This window comes from Silurus meridionalis, chromosome 2 (genome assembly GCF_014805685.1).
Source record: "Silurus meridionalis isolate SWU-2019-XX chromosome 2, ASM1480568v1, whole genome shotgun sequence".
Lineage (NCBI taxonomy): Eukaryota > Metazoa > Chordata > Actinopteri > Siluriformes > Siluridae > Silurus > Silurus meridionalis.
In genome coordinates, this window is record NC_060885.1 from 5,257,205 (window position 1) to 5,272,788 (window position 15,584).

At 37.9% G+C, this 15,584-nt stretch overlaps 1 protein-coding gene across 1 annotated transcript in view; it reads left to right on the plus strand.

Moving 5' to 3' along the window:
- The window catches only part of nr3c2 (nuclear receptor subfamily 3, group C, member 2), a 134,454-nt gene that overhangs the window by 5,432 nt on the left and 113,438 nt on the right, over positions 1 to 15,584 (plus strand). The window lies entirely within an intron of this gene.

Below are 15,584 nucleotides of genomic sequence, written 5' to 3' on the forward strand. Positions count from 1 at the left end.
TGATGTCATCTTGATACTCACTGGTTGTAAATATAAATGAGGAGGCAAAGTTTGGTTCTTATCTGTTTTCCATTTGTGCGTTCAGTGTGCGTCCAGTGTGCTGTTATCAAGCTTCCCTTTCCAGAAACTCTGTGCCATAGAAATGACATGTCTTTAGGGGTTTATGGGGTCCTGCTCTTATGTATCTACATGGTAAATAATTAACATCAGCTCGCACAGGGTTTTTCTATGCTATACAGGGACAATGGCATAAACAGTCAGGGTGGAGTGACCTAATAAAAACAAACAATGGACGGGAGGGAGCAAGTTAAACATGTGTGTCAACAAACTTTGGTGGAAGCTTAAAGCTACACACCTCTTACACTGGCACAGCTGTTAATCCAACTTCAGAGGTCAGCCGTTATGAAACGCTGGACAAGAATCCAGGAAAATAAAACAAAATAGTGCAGCTGCAAAGAAGCTTGCGTTTTGGGCCTCCAGGGTTTATTTACACTGAATCCAGAGATAAGGTGCCAGTCTGAGCCCTATGCAGTACTGGCTGCACTGTTTTATGCAGTACGCTGATCCGATATAATATCTGCTGATTATAGGAGTCATAAACATATGGGCAGAATACACCTGGTTGCTTCATTCTTTTCCTACAAGTTTGCGAAATAAGAGGAAATCCTAACCAGTTGTCTAATTCCTGGGAAATTAGGCAGGGTTTGGAGGGCAGTCTTGTACTTCTTTACAATCCCCTCCCTAAAAATGGTGTTTACAGGATTTTGAAATGTTTGTAAAGTGTTTAGAGCTTCTTGGGCTAATCCGTTCAGAATTTCCATTATTCCTGGGAGAGGTTAGTAGGTGTTAGGGGCACTGATGTCAGAAAGTGTCATTGGTGTCACTGCTAGTGTAGTTACAATAGTATAGGCAAGAAATGAATCCAACACACGATTCCAGCAATGTATACACTTCAAAAACTCCTCATCTAGTGAAGACTTACAATCTTATTCATATCTTATTTTAAGATTATTAGATTGTTTTAAGATTTATTAGAATTTTTTTGCTTAGTAAAGTTTAAAGTTAGTTATTTTACCTGCAATTTCAGCTTAATTACCATCATTATTTGAGGCTTTGCATGTTTTAAGGCTTAATTTTTACTGTAAAAACTGTTTTGTTTTTTCTAACCCAGTAAACAAATGCTCAATAATCGCACTTAGGAAATATTTATTCCAAATGCTTATGTCGACACTAACCCATTTATTTATCTCAGACTCTACAATATTAAGTCACCACACTCGTTCCAAACATTATCCATTATATTTATAATTCTTTGGAACTTTGTTCTTTATATAAAGTACTTTTATTTTACTATCTTTTTATTAAGTCGTTCTGTATATTGATTTCAGTTGCTCATGCTGACTATCTTTGTGTTAAGTAATGACAAAATACATTCAATAATGTTTTGGAATTTGATAAGCAAGTAATGATTTTGTCTTTTTTTTGCAAGGTAACTACTAACTTTATTTAAATAAATAGTTGTTGACATTACAATAATTATCCTGTTTAGTAGCTCTGGTTTTAAGATCTTTTCACAAAAATTGAGAAAAGCAAACTGTTAAAAAAAATTAACGAGCTAGTTTTAAGTTGATTAGACTAAGTCGACTGTTCAGAATAAACGTTTTAATGCTTATTTTAAGACATTTAATTTTCTTTTTTAAAGCCAGGATAAATTTCAAGAAATCCAACCAAGCGTAATTATCTTCCTGCACTGGCAGATCATTTGACTTGTTTCTAGTCTTCTTAAATCATGCATTCATTTTTTTATATTTAGACTGTTATTTTTTGCACTGTAACATCATATTAATGACAAATTCGACATAGAAATACTGGAAACAATAGTGAAATTCGTTGATTTGAGAAAGCAATGCAGCAGTACAGTCTCAGTGCCTTCAATCCCAGAAGGCAATGCAGCAGTACAGCAAAATGTACTATGGTCGAGACTTTTTGGCTCGGCTAGTTAGTGATATATGAGATGACGGGTGCAGTGGCATTAACATGGAAGTTGAAGCTGATCTGTTTAAGCAGAGTGTATAAATGTGGAAGTGAGAGAGAGCTGAACAGTATAAAGGAAAAAGTACCAATGCATCAGTTTCTTCAGGCAGCGAGGGCTAAATCATGCTAGCACCACTATCAGCTGATAGTCGAATAGGCTTGTGGGGAATGTAGGAATCCAGTTTACTAAGGAATATAGTAAACTATAAAACATATATTTTGCCCAACTGAAGATTGTGTAATGATAGTGGAATACCAGTTGTTCAATATGTTTTTGTTTGGTGTCAGCTACATGTTAAAATGGCCCCAGCCCAAGAGTAAATGCAGAAGAAATGGCAGCTCTGGTACAAGAAAAACAAACCTGAACTTTCAGCCGTCATGCCTGCAAGGCTAACCAAGGACTTAGACTGAACATGTGATGGATTTAGTGACTTCTGGAATGTGATCTTTAATGCTATTGTGGCAAATGGTCCACTGCATTGCAACTAGCTTGCTAACTCAAATGCTTCCCAAACAGTTAATGTTTGTATGCATTGCAGCCCTGTGATAAACTTGTACTCTATCCAGGATGCATTAGCATTTTATGCTCCATGTTTTCAGGATATACTGCATACTTGATCAGAATAAATTGCTTTCTAAGATAGAGGACATAATTGGCCCAATGTTACTTAGATATTTCTAACCAGTGACACTTTTTAAATACAAATGAAAGTAGAATTAAAGAGTAATGTAAATGATTTTCACCCATTCAGATTAGGTCTTCGCAATTATCCCCCCTTTTTTTCTAACCAATTTTGGTCTTGCTGAGCAAGTCGGATCCATGTTTGAGAGGAAGAAATATTGCTGAGGTGTGATAAAAAAAAATCCATTGACTTACACTTAAGGCACTAACAATGAGAATAATTAGCCCCAGAGTTTAGAATATAATGAATTCGACGGCTGCATGACCTTACAGAGTTTAAGTCAATAGCCACGACAATGTGAGCAAAATGTAGCACTAGGAAATGTGTGCCAGAGGTAAAACCTGAGATAAGCACTGTATTCGTGGTATGAATCGCCGTAGATATTACTACTTTCTTCGGTTCTGCTCTGTGGCCAGTTCTGTGTTAGTGTTGTGCAGCTCCTTTATGCTTGGTCTATTCAGGATCAGAATTAGGTCAGTGTTCCTGATCCCAGATCCGTGTTGAAAATGCCCAATCGCAAATGGCCTTAGTGTCGAAAGACTCCAGCTGATAAAGCCTGGCCATGTGTAACTACTTCAACAATGCAAATTGTTGAAATAGGAATGAGAGTTGGACATGTGCGGGTGGATGTGGCATTGACTCAACAATTCCTAAGCAATACTTCAAAATGTTTGACCTATATTCAGAAGTTGCTCAAAAATGTGTTAGGGTGGTTATATTTACAATCCCTGAGGTGCTTTTAGAGTTCGAGATAACCCGAAAATTACATTCCATTGATTTTCTAATGGCAAGATTTGATTCAAGAAAAAGCATAGAAAACAGTTTTTCAGTACCATGAGTTTAAATTAGTTTATGGATAATTAACACTTATTGTTAATTACCATCGCTCAGTAATTTACACCATATGATCAGAGGAATGTGAATGCTTATATGTGCCCATTCCAAAACCATAGACATTGACACGGATTTGATTTCCCCCTCTGCTGCTATAACAGCCTCTTCGCTGTGGGGATATGTGCTCATTCAGCCACGAGGGCATTAGTAATGTGAGGTATTGATGCTCTGGCCACTCAAGTTTTTCCACTCCAACCTCGCAAACACTGTCTTTGTGGACCTCGTACAGTGCACAGTAGCATTGTCATGATGGAACAGGTTTGCTCCCTTGGTTCCAGTAAAAGGAAGTATAAATGAAATAGCATACAAAAACATTCTAGACCAGATTATAACTTTTTTCTGTGAGGGCCACATAATTTCTTTTTCTTTTGTATTTATATACTGTACTGTATATATGTCTACCGGGTCTCTGCTTTATATTTGCAAATTTTTTTGCTGCTGTAACATGGAAATTTCCCCACTGTGGGATTAATAAAGGTATATCTTATCTTATTTTATTACTGTGGTGATTCTATTATTATTTTAAATGTATTTATTATGCCTCCTTATGTTAGAGTGGTTTATTATTTTGTTATGTACCATACAGACAAATGAGCATTACTTTTTAAGAAATGTACAGTCCATTAAAAGAGCAACATTTGTGTTTACGTATGTTGAATGTACGGTTCTGTTGGTTGTTGGGTGAATCTAACAAATAATTAGGCCACGTTAATGACTAAGGGAAATTTTAGTTCGTAAGCCAACCGTTATTATCAAATACAAAAATTATATGACTACAACTTATATTTAAAATAAAATTTTCAAAATATGTCTCTTGCTTAGTTCAGAAATGTTGTTCTAAATGTGGGTGGCCATGGGCCGTAGTTTGGGGACCCCTGTTCTAGACAACTGTGAGCTTTTATTTTTGTGGCAACAGTTTGGAGAAGAACCACATATATGAGTATGAAGGTCAGGGGTCCATGGACATTTGTCCAAACAGTCTGTGTATTGGCTACAAAATAGTATTCTAGCTGTTGCTTTAGATGATGGCTCTAGCTATCTCCATTCCTACACCAAGACTTTGAAGCGTTTTATAATGATCCTCCATTAAGCTTGTGATTCAAAACCCCACTGTAGAAACATTGAGGTGTTGTTTCATGTTCATTTGAATGGAACTATATAGATGGAGGTAAAAAGGCAGATACAGACGGTACAATATTAGGAGTGTGGCAGTCATCTGGATGACAAAGTCCTGGTTCTTTAAGAGGTGTAAAGTGCCAGGCGATGCTTTTGGACATTGAATGCATTTGTTGCCAAGAGCATGTCCTCAGCATTAGTAGAAAGGTTTCCTCAAGGGTGCGAGTTTTGAATGCTTAAAGGCTTCTCAAAGGAATCTTTTTTGGCAAGACGAACACTCTTGGGTTGTGCATAGAATCTTACTAGCTCCAGAGATTGTTATTCCGATGCCAAGGATTGTTCAAGTCTTTTATAATAGTACCATCTTCCTTAGTTAGATAAACATTTTCTGCTCGATATCTAACCATGATGTCAAAATGCTCCAATCTGCTATTGTTTCATGTTATTTTGAATCCAAATATGGCCAATGAGTTGATGTACTTGTAGCAGTGTGGAAGCCAATTGAGTCAGTTGAGGTAGCTGAGAGACAGAGTTGTGGTGGTGTAATGTGTGGAAAGCATTAGCCAACACTTTCTGACATTGAAGGTATACAGTATGTTGCTAAGAACAAGAAGAAGATTTTAAACTAAAGGTTTCCCCAATGGATAGTTAATGGTTTCTCAGTTGGGTTTACTCTGGATCATTTTAGAAAGTTAACTGCACTATTGCAGCGTTCTGCCTTGAACTTTTGAACCAGAAGGTTAACCTTAAGTTTGGAACAATTTATCACAATTTAGCATCTTCTCTAAAACTGTGTAATACTTCGTCACATTTGATTTGAAGTCCACAAAGTACGACCCACGGTCCAAATACGGCCCACCCCCACATTTGGAATGGCCCTGTGAACAACGGCAGAGTTATATTTTGAAAATTTAATTTTAAATATATGTTATTGGCTATATATAACGTCAACGTAAAGTTTTGAAAACAATGAACATGAAAAAATATCATTATGATAGTAATAATAGTCTTTTAATAGACTACATATCTCATTTGTCTGTCTGGTGCAGAACAAAGAAATAAACGAATCTACCATTTGGAGGTAATTTAATTTAAAATCATAGTAACATCACAATAATAGAAAGGTTTAAAAAAAGGTTTAGGGACCGCTGATCTAAAGGAATGGCTAAGAAAATGGCATCTGCTAAATATGGTGATTGTAAGTCAAAAGATTTAACTGACATGTATTGCCATGCTGTATTTCGCATGTTTTGAAGGCTCTTTGGCTGCTTACAATCTTTGGATCTTTGTTCTGCAACAAAAGTTTGGAGTTTTAACAGAGGGTTTTCAATCAGACAGGTCACCACAGGAGTGCTTAATTATCTTTTAGGCGAGATAGCCCTGCAAACATATCAACATTTATACCATAGGTGATGGCGTGTTTATTTCCCTCTAATGGTTACAAAGTGCAAATCAGCGGTGACTAATTCCAGGAATACCAACGTAACCATTTAAATAAAACTTTTTTTAATCAATTTAGGTTGAGCATCAACGGTATACAGAAGATCCATGTGAAATTTCTGTTATTATAGAAATGATATCGTATTACAACAAGAACAATGATTGGATTTGTTTTGAAGAAATAAACATCTCCTGACCAATCAGAATCGAGATTTTAGTAAAACCGCCTCCTTTGGGACGTAAATTGTTATACTACGTCCGCCTCTGAAACCGCTCTGAACTCTGCATCCTTCTGTTCGTGCTCTCTTTGTTTCTGTCTCTTGTCTAAATCGTCACTTTTTTCCTCGCTCACAATTCCCTTTAGCATTTTTCCTTTGTGGATTTAAAAATAATACCAAAAAAAAAAAAAACCCAACAATACAGTTCAGCAGATCTCTCCTGATTTGCACCCTTTCTTCCCTAATCTCCTCCCACATCCCCTACTCAGCGGCCATTTGATGTTTAACAGAAGCCTTTTGTTGCTTATACAGATCTCTGATATCCACATGTACACACTGGCCATTACAGAATCAGTCACAAGTTATGTAATAGCTCAGGAAAAAAAAAAAAAGGGTCAGGCAGGGACAGCGAGAGGAAAAGAGAGAGAGAGAGAGAAAGAGAGAGAGAAAGGCAGAATGAGGTACAGAGAGATGAAACGAGATAACAGAGTGCGAGAGGAACGCATTTATGCATCGAATCGTTTTATTTATCGTCCCACAAGTTTATTTCTAGTGAGTTATTTTTTTCTCTTATTAACTTACAACAACTTGTATATTTGGGATGATTTGGAAATGGTGAGGAGAATGTGAATGAAGGGGGATTTACATCATTTGATTGGCAACGCAGCGCAAGCTACAGCATGTCTGATATTGCAGATATCTTCTGTATGCTACTTCCTGTAGAGAAACACAACCACATTTTAGTCCTGGCATAGTCTTTGAAATTGTCAAGCGAAGGTAAAGGTTTTTCTACGTGGGTTTTTTTTTCGCTTCATGTAGCGAGTATGACATTTTCAAGAGCAACGCCGGGCAATTAGTCCGGAATCCACAAAGAATACGCTTTAATCTTATTTTTCCCTGATCAGCTTACAAGCGAAAGCGTTTTAATTAAAAGTTAAATAAAAGGGCTCTTCAGAAGACTGATCCAATGTGAATTTTGTTATTTATGAATATGAATGTTCCCAAAAAAACCCTTTGAATTCCCTTTTCTAACGTCGGACGCACACTGTGGGATTTTTAACAGCTTTTCGCGATTGTTGCAAGTCAGACTGTATGTATGAACGTGACATAAACTCACGTCAAAAACTGCCGCACACAAGAAAAACCATCGTCCGAATTTCGTCCATCCGTCATTCAGATTTGCGTAGCAAACAGAAACAGTCTGTAGAGTTAATTTTATTCACAACATGCCTCAAGAATAAAAACGTCATACAAACACACAACTTTTCCCTCCTTTTGTCCTCCGGACTCGTTCAGACGTTTTCCCTGAGCTGCTTTAAAGTTAATTGCATCATCTGATTCAGCACTCCTATTGGTTCTTGGTTTGACGGTCGTCATAGGAAAAGTCACACTGCAGGAAAGTCTGGAATTTTCTGCCAGTATTTCATTCGAGGAAATAAAATATCGTAGCGCCCATTAATCGGCTGTTGGCGAACAAGTCAAACCAGCGACCGAAGACTATAGATTTTAACCAAGGAATCTTTTAGGATTTTCACGTTTTGTCGACCAGATCGTTGCCAAAATTGCACGGCTTAATCGAATCTGTTTACTTTGCATAAAAGTCTGTTTATTATTTTTTATATTATTATTAGATGAAGAAAGATAACAGAGTGTAAGAGGAACGTAGTAATGCGTTGAATTTTTTCTTTTATCGTAAGTTAATTTCAAGTGAGTTTTTATTCTATTATAATTAAACAAGCATAACTTACAACAGCTTGTATATTTGGGATGATTTGGAAATTGTGAGGCGAATGTAAATGAAGGGGGATTTACATCATTAGATTGGCAACGCAGCACAAGCTACAGCATGTCTGATATTGCAGATATCTTTTGAATGCTACTTTCTGTAGAGAAACACTTTTTTTTTAGTCCTGTCCTAATTAAACCTATTTACTTTGCATATACTTTGCAAGTCTGATGATTTTTTTTTAATTATTATAATTTTTTCCTGATCCATGTTTTACAAACTAACCTTTCAACAGCACCAACCAAAACAACGATATTTCTGCCTTTCCTATATATTATTACCTTTGTAAGGATTATAAGGTCGTTTCCCGTTTGAAAGCTCCTTCCTATCTGCTTTAGCCCGTTTTCATTGTTCTTTTTTTTTATGGGGCATTCAGGATGTTATGCGTAACCTAGAGTTCATGTTGATGACACCTTTGAGAAGGAAGTCAGCTAATACCGGACATGAAACATCATGAACCTTGTTAACTACTTAAAGAGACAGTTCCAGTTGACGCAGTCAGTGTCATATTTAAAACTCATTGCATATTAAACCCAGAGTGGGTCTGATTCAGTGCTCAGTTACTTACACTTATAAAGATATACACCATATATATAAACATAATAGTCCTCTGTGCTTTTTTGAACATCACAGCTCATATTTATTCCCCATTTGCTGTTATAATCACCTCCATAGTTTTAGATTTTGTGAAGATTTGTGCTCATACAGTAACAAAGGTGTGAGTAAAGTCAGGTACTAATGTAGGTGAGGTGAGGAGGCCTGGGGTGCAGTCAGCATTCCAATTCATCCCAATAGAGTTGAGGCCATTCAAGTTCTTTCACTTCAACCCATATCTCAACCATATCTTCATGTAGCTGGCTTTGTGCACGTGATCAATGTCAGGTTGAAACAGGTTTGGGTCCACAGTTTAAGTAAAGGGGAAATGTAATGCTATTAGAATTATGTGCCTCCACTTTGTGGTAAAAGCTTGTGAAGGACCCTTATATGAGTGGAAAGTCAGGTGTCCCTATACTTTTGCTCATATGGTGTGACTTGTGAACAGATGACAAAAACTGATTACATTTAAACATCTCATTAAATTCTTGCAAATAACTGAGGTGAAAGTTGAGTTTTTATTAGATAGATAGTTTGCATAGTCTTATTTAGCCAAAATGTGCATCAGCAAAGTTTCAGTTCAAAACGTGCAGAAAAAAAGAAAAACTCTTTTAACAAATTAAACTTCTGGACATGAACTACTGCATTTACTCACAAGAGATTTAAAAGAAAAGCCTCTGCTTTTCCGGTGGTATAAACATAGGGCTGGCTAGTTCAGTAGCTAATAGCTAATAGCTAGTCAGTGCTCTGTACTGTATTTGAAATCCTTTGCTAACATTGAAACAATTGACCTTGATGTGTTGGTGATATTTTTGGCCTCTTTTTGAACCTGAAAAATATGAATACAGCCAAATAGAACATTTAATGATCAAAAAGTGGTTAAAAAACAGTATCTAAGAAAAACATTTTACCCATTCTCTGTGTGAAAAATTATTTTTATTGATTCATAGCTCTAATAGAGGAACGGGCTGAAATCTATTCTCTATCTCTTTTATAGCTAAAACTTTGCACTTTATGAATCACTTCCTTTTAGATGTTAATGTGGACAAAGGTACTGGGACACTTGACTTTTCCAGTCATATGTGGCTCTTCCCCCAAAACTGTTAGCACGATGTTGGAGGCACGCAATTGTACAAGACGTCTTCGGATGCAGTAGCATGACATTTTCACCTCAGTTGAACTAGTAGACCCAAATTTGTTCCAGCATGACAAAAGCCAGCTCCATCAAGATATATACTTTACATTGGTTGAAGTGAAAGAGCTCCTGCTATGGAGATATAAACCCTCTTAACCACCTCTGGGGTGGATGTGAACGTCAACTGCACTCCAGGCCTCCTCACTTCACCTACATCAGTACCTGACCTTACTAACACCCTTGTGGCTGAATAAGCATTTCTACATGCACACTCCAAAATCTAGTGGAACATCTTCCCAGAAGAATGGACTCCATTATAACAGCCGGTGGGCCTAAATGCAGAGTGGGATTTTAAAAAAGCATGTACCAATCTTATTGTACTTATTATTGTATTGAATCGTTTTATATACTATTGTATTGAACTAATCAAATATGCTGATTCACACCACTGGGATCATTGTCCCATATGTTTTTTTTTAGCTAATTGACTCAATGAAAGCGTTATGACAGATTTTCAGTTACAGTATGTCAGTTTTTCAATGCATGCAACAGTATTATGGACGTGTATGTTATGAAATAACCATAATTTCTTTTACATTGTTTAGGCTGGCTTACACAGGGGCAGTTCTGGTCCAAGCATATAACGAATCTGAAAGTCATATTAACCTGAACAGTGATTCAAATGACTCAAGTCACATTTTAGAACAAGTTTGTAAAGTTTTAGTAAAGTTTGTAAAGTTGTAGCATTCTCTCAGTGGTGTATAGATTTACAATTTATTCCATTTGGAAATGTCTCAAGTTAGATGAAATACAATATAAAGACAGCTGTTGGAAGAGTAGAGGTTTTGATAAGGGATCCAGCAGTGACCATCTTACAACCCTGGGATTCAACCATACAACCTTCTGACAAATAGAACCCAAGTATAACCTGTGAGTTTTTGAAAAATCCTCAGCCCACGTCCAAGCATTGTTTTATTTAATCACTCATGCTAATTCAATTTGCTTTATAGGTGCTGCCTGCTCTCCAAAAAACATCATCTAATACTGAAACTAATTCGTTTCAGCTGTTTGAGAAATACTTGTATGAAACAATATATCTAAATAAATCAAAATATTCTGTTCGTGCACTGTTTTCTCAAACCCCACCTTGAAGCGAGTAATATCTGATATCTGGTGCTCTTCGGGGGAGAGTACGCAGGAGAGTTGGAGCGCTCAGGGGCAGATATGTCTAAGGTTATTCCAAACTGAAGTGCTGAAAATCAATTGCTACAAACTGCCCTTTTACAATAACTTCATCATGATTTAAAGGATGAACTGATAAACTTGATGCATAGGTGCACTTTTTTTCCTTTTTTTTTTTTTTTTTGCATCAGCTTCTAAAAAGATTATTGGTTACCAGAGGTACATATTGCATACAAAAAAAAACCTTTGTGATACTCAAGAAGATAAAACAACCAGAACGAATTGCTTTCAGAGATCAGCTGGTACAGCACAAATATACAACATAAATAAATAAAGGTGCTATATGCTTGTTACTAACAATTATCTCATTCATGCAAATGAGCAGTTGAGGGTCAAGGGCTTTGCTTAAGGGCCCAGCAGTGATAGCTTAGTGGTGATGCGATTTGAATTCGTGAACCTCTGATCAGAAGTCCAACATCACCAATGAGCAAACAAAAAAAAGATAATATGAAAAGTTATTATCTATGACATAAAGGGAAGGGTGCAGAGCAGGGACTAGATGAAAGTGGTGTCACTTCAGAATGGACTACTGCCATTAACTCAATTAGCATGCGCCTCCTGTCCTAGCATATTTCATTGTTTTTCCTGCTCTAGCGCACCCGATCCAGCTAATCAGCTGATTAACAATCCCTGAGTCAAGGTCGGTGAATTAGAGCTGAAAATCCACTGAAATGTGCATTAAGCAGGATGCTCGATGACCTGTGTGCTTTTTTGCCAATAAGACCTTGCCTCTGGAGTTTTATACTATACTACACCTATCACTGCACACCTCCACAATGATGGAACTGTAATGAAGGGACATGCGGTGTTGAGGATTATGACGGGTTCCCTTTTAAGTCTGTTTTTTTTCAAGGTTTCTTCCTAATGCTATCTCAGAGAGCTTTTCCTCACCACTGTCACCACTGGCTCGCTCATTAAGGATAAACGTACAGTTATAAGAAACACATTTCTAAGACTTACACTCTTTTCTACAATTTTATAGCCCTTTTATCTCTGTAAAGCTGCTTTGTGACAATGTCCATTGTTAAAAGTGCTGCACATATTCAGTAAAAATTCATTTAATTGAATTAAAACTATAACCAGTAAATCCTGCTCGGATTTTATAACACGCTATATATTTCCATGTTCTCTACATCAGATGATTATGATGAACATCTTTTTTTTTTTTTGATTTGCGATCATAAGCCATGGTTCAGTCTGGTGCTGAAAATGGACCAATCGAATGTAATCGGTTGCAGAGGCACTCAGACAAGACCATGTTATACAAACTAAGATCATTATTTTAAATAAATACACAATATGGACAAAAGAGTGTTGACTTTTCCAGCCATATGTGGTTCTTTACAAAACTTTTACTACAAAGTTGGAATCACACAGTTGTATTGGATATCTTTGGATGTGGTATTATTTAATTTTTCATTGAAATTCACTTGAACTAGGAGACCAGCTCCATTAAGATATGATTGGAAGAGTGGAGGTTATTATAAAAGTAAATTGGGGTTAAATACGGAATGGGATTTTCGAAAACGCCTCAACAAACCATATAACAAGTTGTCAAAAAACTTTTGCCCATATACCGTGTTATAATCGTACAATGGAAATCCGGCCCAAGGCGGTTTTATTTATATATTTATATATTATAGTCTATCGCGTGTGCTATCCACATGTTTATATCCCAGCGTACGGTTGAACTCAGATATTGTACATTGCTGTATTCCATATTTATAGCATTCGATGCATGGCATTGGAGTCTATAAATGGCTGTAATGTATTACCCTATATAAATAGTTCTCCAGAATACTGCAGTTGCAGCTGTGAGCTGCGCACTCGGCTCTGACGCACACGGCTCCGTATGCATTCTGTGCGTTGCTTTCCACTGTGGGCTTTATGAGCCAGAACAGGTTTTGCTCTCCAGGCAAGAGCCGTCCCGGTGCGACCCAACAGTGCTGAGGAAGCACACGGAGGCAGGAGGGAAAGGGAACAGTTTGCACTGTAACCAGGCCAAATTTTCAATGTTCCTCAGTCAGATGAAAGGGCATATCCCTGCGAGAGCACTAATCACTGCGTAATTGTATGTTCTCCTGCAAAATTAATGGATGCCATTGATTTGATTAATACAGACACGGCAGGATGCTAATATCCAATTAAAAGCCAACCTCACGGTACATGACGGTTACGGGCTGGCCTTGTACTGAAGCACAGCACACACATACACACAAACACACACACATTTATCTACTGAAGGCCAAATAATATGGTTGAAACAGGGGTCGTGGTACCTTACTATGGCCTATGGATTGGAAGGTCATGAGTTCAAATCCCAACACTACCAAAATACCACTGCTGCGTCCTTGAGCAAGGCTTTCTTGTACCTTTTGTATTTTTGAATGCAATTGTATATAGAATATTTCATTCATTTTTACTCTGAAGAATTTCCTTCTATCATATCTTATCTAACTGAGATATCAGGTGGTACTCATTAAAAGATGACAGCAATTAGTGACTGTGTGAAAGAAAAATATTCTTTTCATCAGGATATCTTTCTTTCAATAAAGCAGTTGTTATGTACAGAATTTCCTAACCGTCCCCCAAAATCAGTCCGTCTCCACGTCAAAATAATGCCATGGCGTCTTTTCGGGGCGCAGTCTTAATCTGAATTCTGCATCGCCTACTGTGGCCTGTAGCATCAAAGGCTTTTCCCAGGCCAAACTCATTAATCTCTGAGCGACTGCATCGAAGCACGCGAGTTCAGTTTGTCATGGCGAGATCAAAACCTACTGCAGCGTCAGGCAAGGCAAGATTTACAAGCTGGGAAAAGACTATTTGAGGCACGCCAGCTGATGAACTAATTGCAGTTGCGTGTTTTGAATCAGAGCAGGGGAGAAGAATGAACCTTTTGCTTAGGAATGTCGTTCGGTATTTAACACTGAAATACAAGTATAAATAGCAGGGCGATCATGTCATTTATTATATCATTTTATGGCCACCTGCCTAATATTGTGTTGGTTCCCCTTTTGCTGCCCAAACAGTCCTAAATTAGGGGTGCAACGATTCGCAGTCGATCCTGATCCGTACGGATTATGACTCACGGTTCGGCATGCACGTGAACCGCGGATTAATTGCTCGTTCTTTTAACTTGCGGATTATTCGGATTGTTTTTTACGTTTTTTTCCCTGCCAATACTGCTTTTGAAGTAATTTCGTAACTACACGAAGCATTCGTGTTCACGTGAATGGAACGTGTTCATTAATTCAATTCAATTGTATTTGTATAGGGCTTTAAACAACGAATATTGTCTCAAAGCAGCTTTACACAGAATCCGACAACATTCAAATCGCATGTTGGAGCATTTCCTTGCTAAAACTCTTCTTGTAATAAATGGAAAGCAAAATTGTCTCCTCCATTTTCAAAAACATTTTTTAATGATACGGAAAATAATCCGATCCGTGACTCAAAAACCGTAAAGTGATCCAAACCGTGAGTTTTGCGATCCGTTCTACCACTAGTCCAGACCCGTCGAGCATTAACAGCATTCACTTTTTTAGACATTTGAGCTACAGTACAGGAGCTGGTCTGTTGGATCGGACCGCACGTGCACCCATGACCCTGTCGCCGGTTCACCACTGTTCCTTCATTGGACCACTTTTAATAGGTACTGACCACAGCAGACCGGGAACATCCCTGCAGTTTTGGTGATGCTTAAACCCAGTCGTCTAGACGTCACAATCCTTGTCAAACTCGCTCAAATCCTTACACTTGCCCATTTCTTCTAACACGTCAACTTTGAGGACAAAATGTTCACTTGCTGCCTAATAAATCCCACACACTAACAGGTGTCATGATAAAGAGTTAATCAGTGTTATTTACTTCACCGCTCATAATGTTAAAATGTCATAATGTTATGACTGGTCGGTGTAACAGACGGTACAAACCCATGTTAAATAAATGCTGGCTGTTTTGGAAATCAAGTGCACCTGTGGAAAAAAATCTCTCTGGCCTTAAACGACTACCCTGAAACTAACAATGACGCAGTGTCACAGTCTCTGGGTGGACACTGCGCATGCTTGCACACACACACACACACACACACACACACACACACACACACACACACACACACTCACATAGAAACAGCACTGGGTTGGCACACTAATAAAGTGTAGTTCCTGCACGCTAGGGATTCTGCTCTCAGAATGGCTGTCCTCGTTTGAACTTTCCCTCGGTGAAGCTGCGCCAGGTTTCTGCGAGGCACAAGGAGACTCGCTCGCCTCGGTGCCTGCGCTGCCGATCTCGCATGCAGGCCGCGCTTCTCACCTACGAGTTAGCCGAAATTTTTTTTTTTTTTTTCTTCTTTCTCGCAGAACATTTTGTTTTTCCCTTTTCTAGTGTAAGGTTTGGAAATGTGCGCTAGGTTGAAGGAGAGATGTCTTCCCCAGTAACAC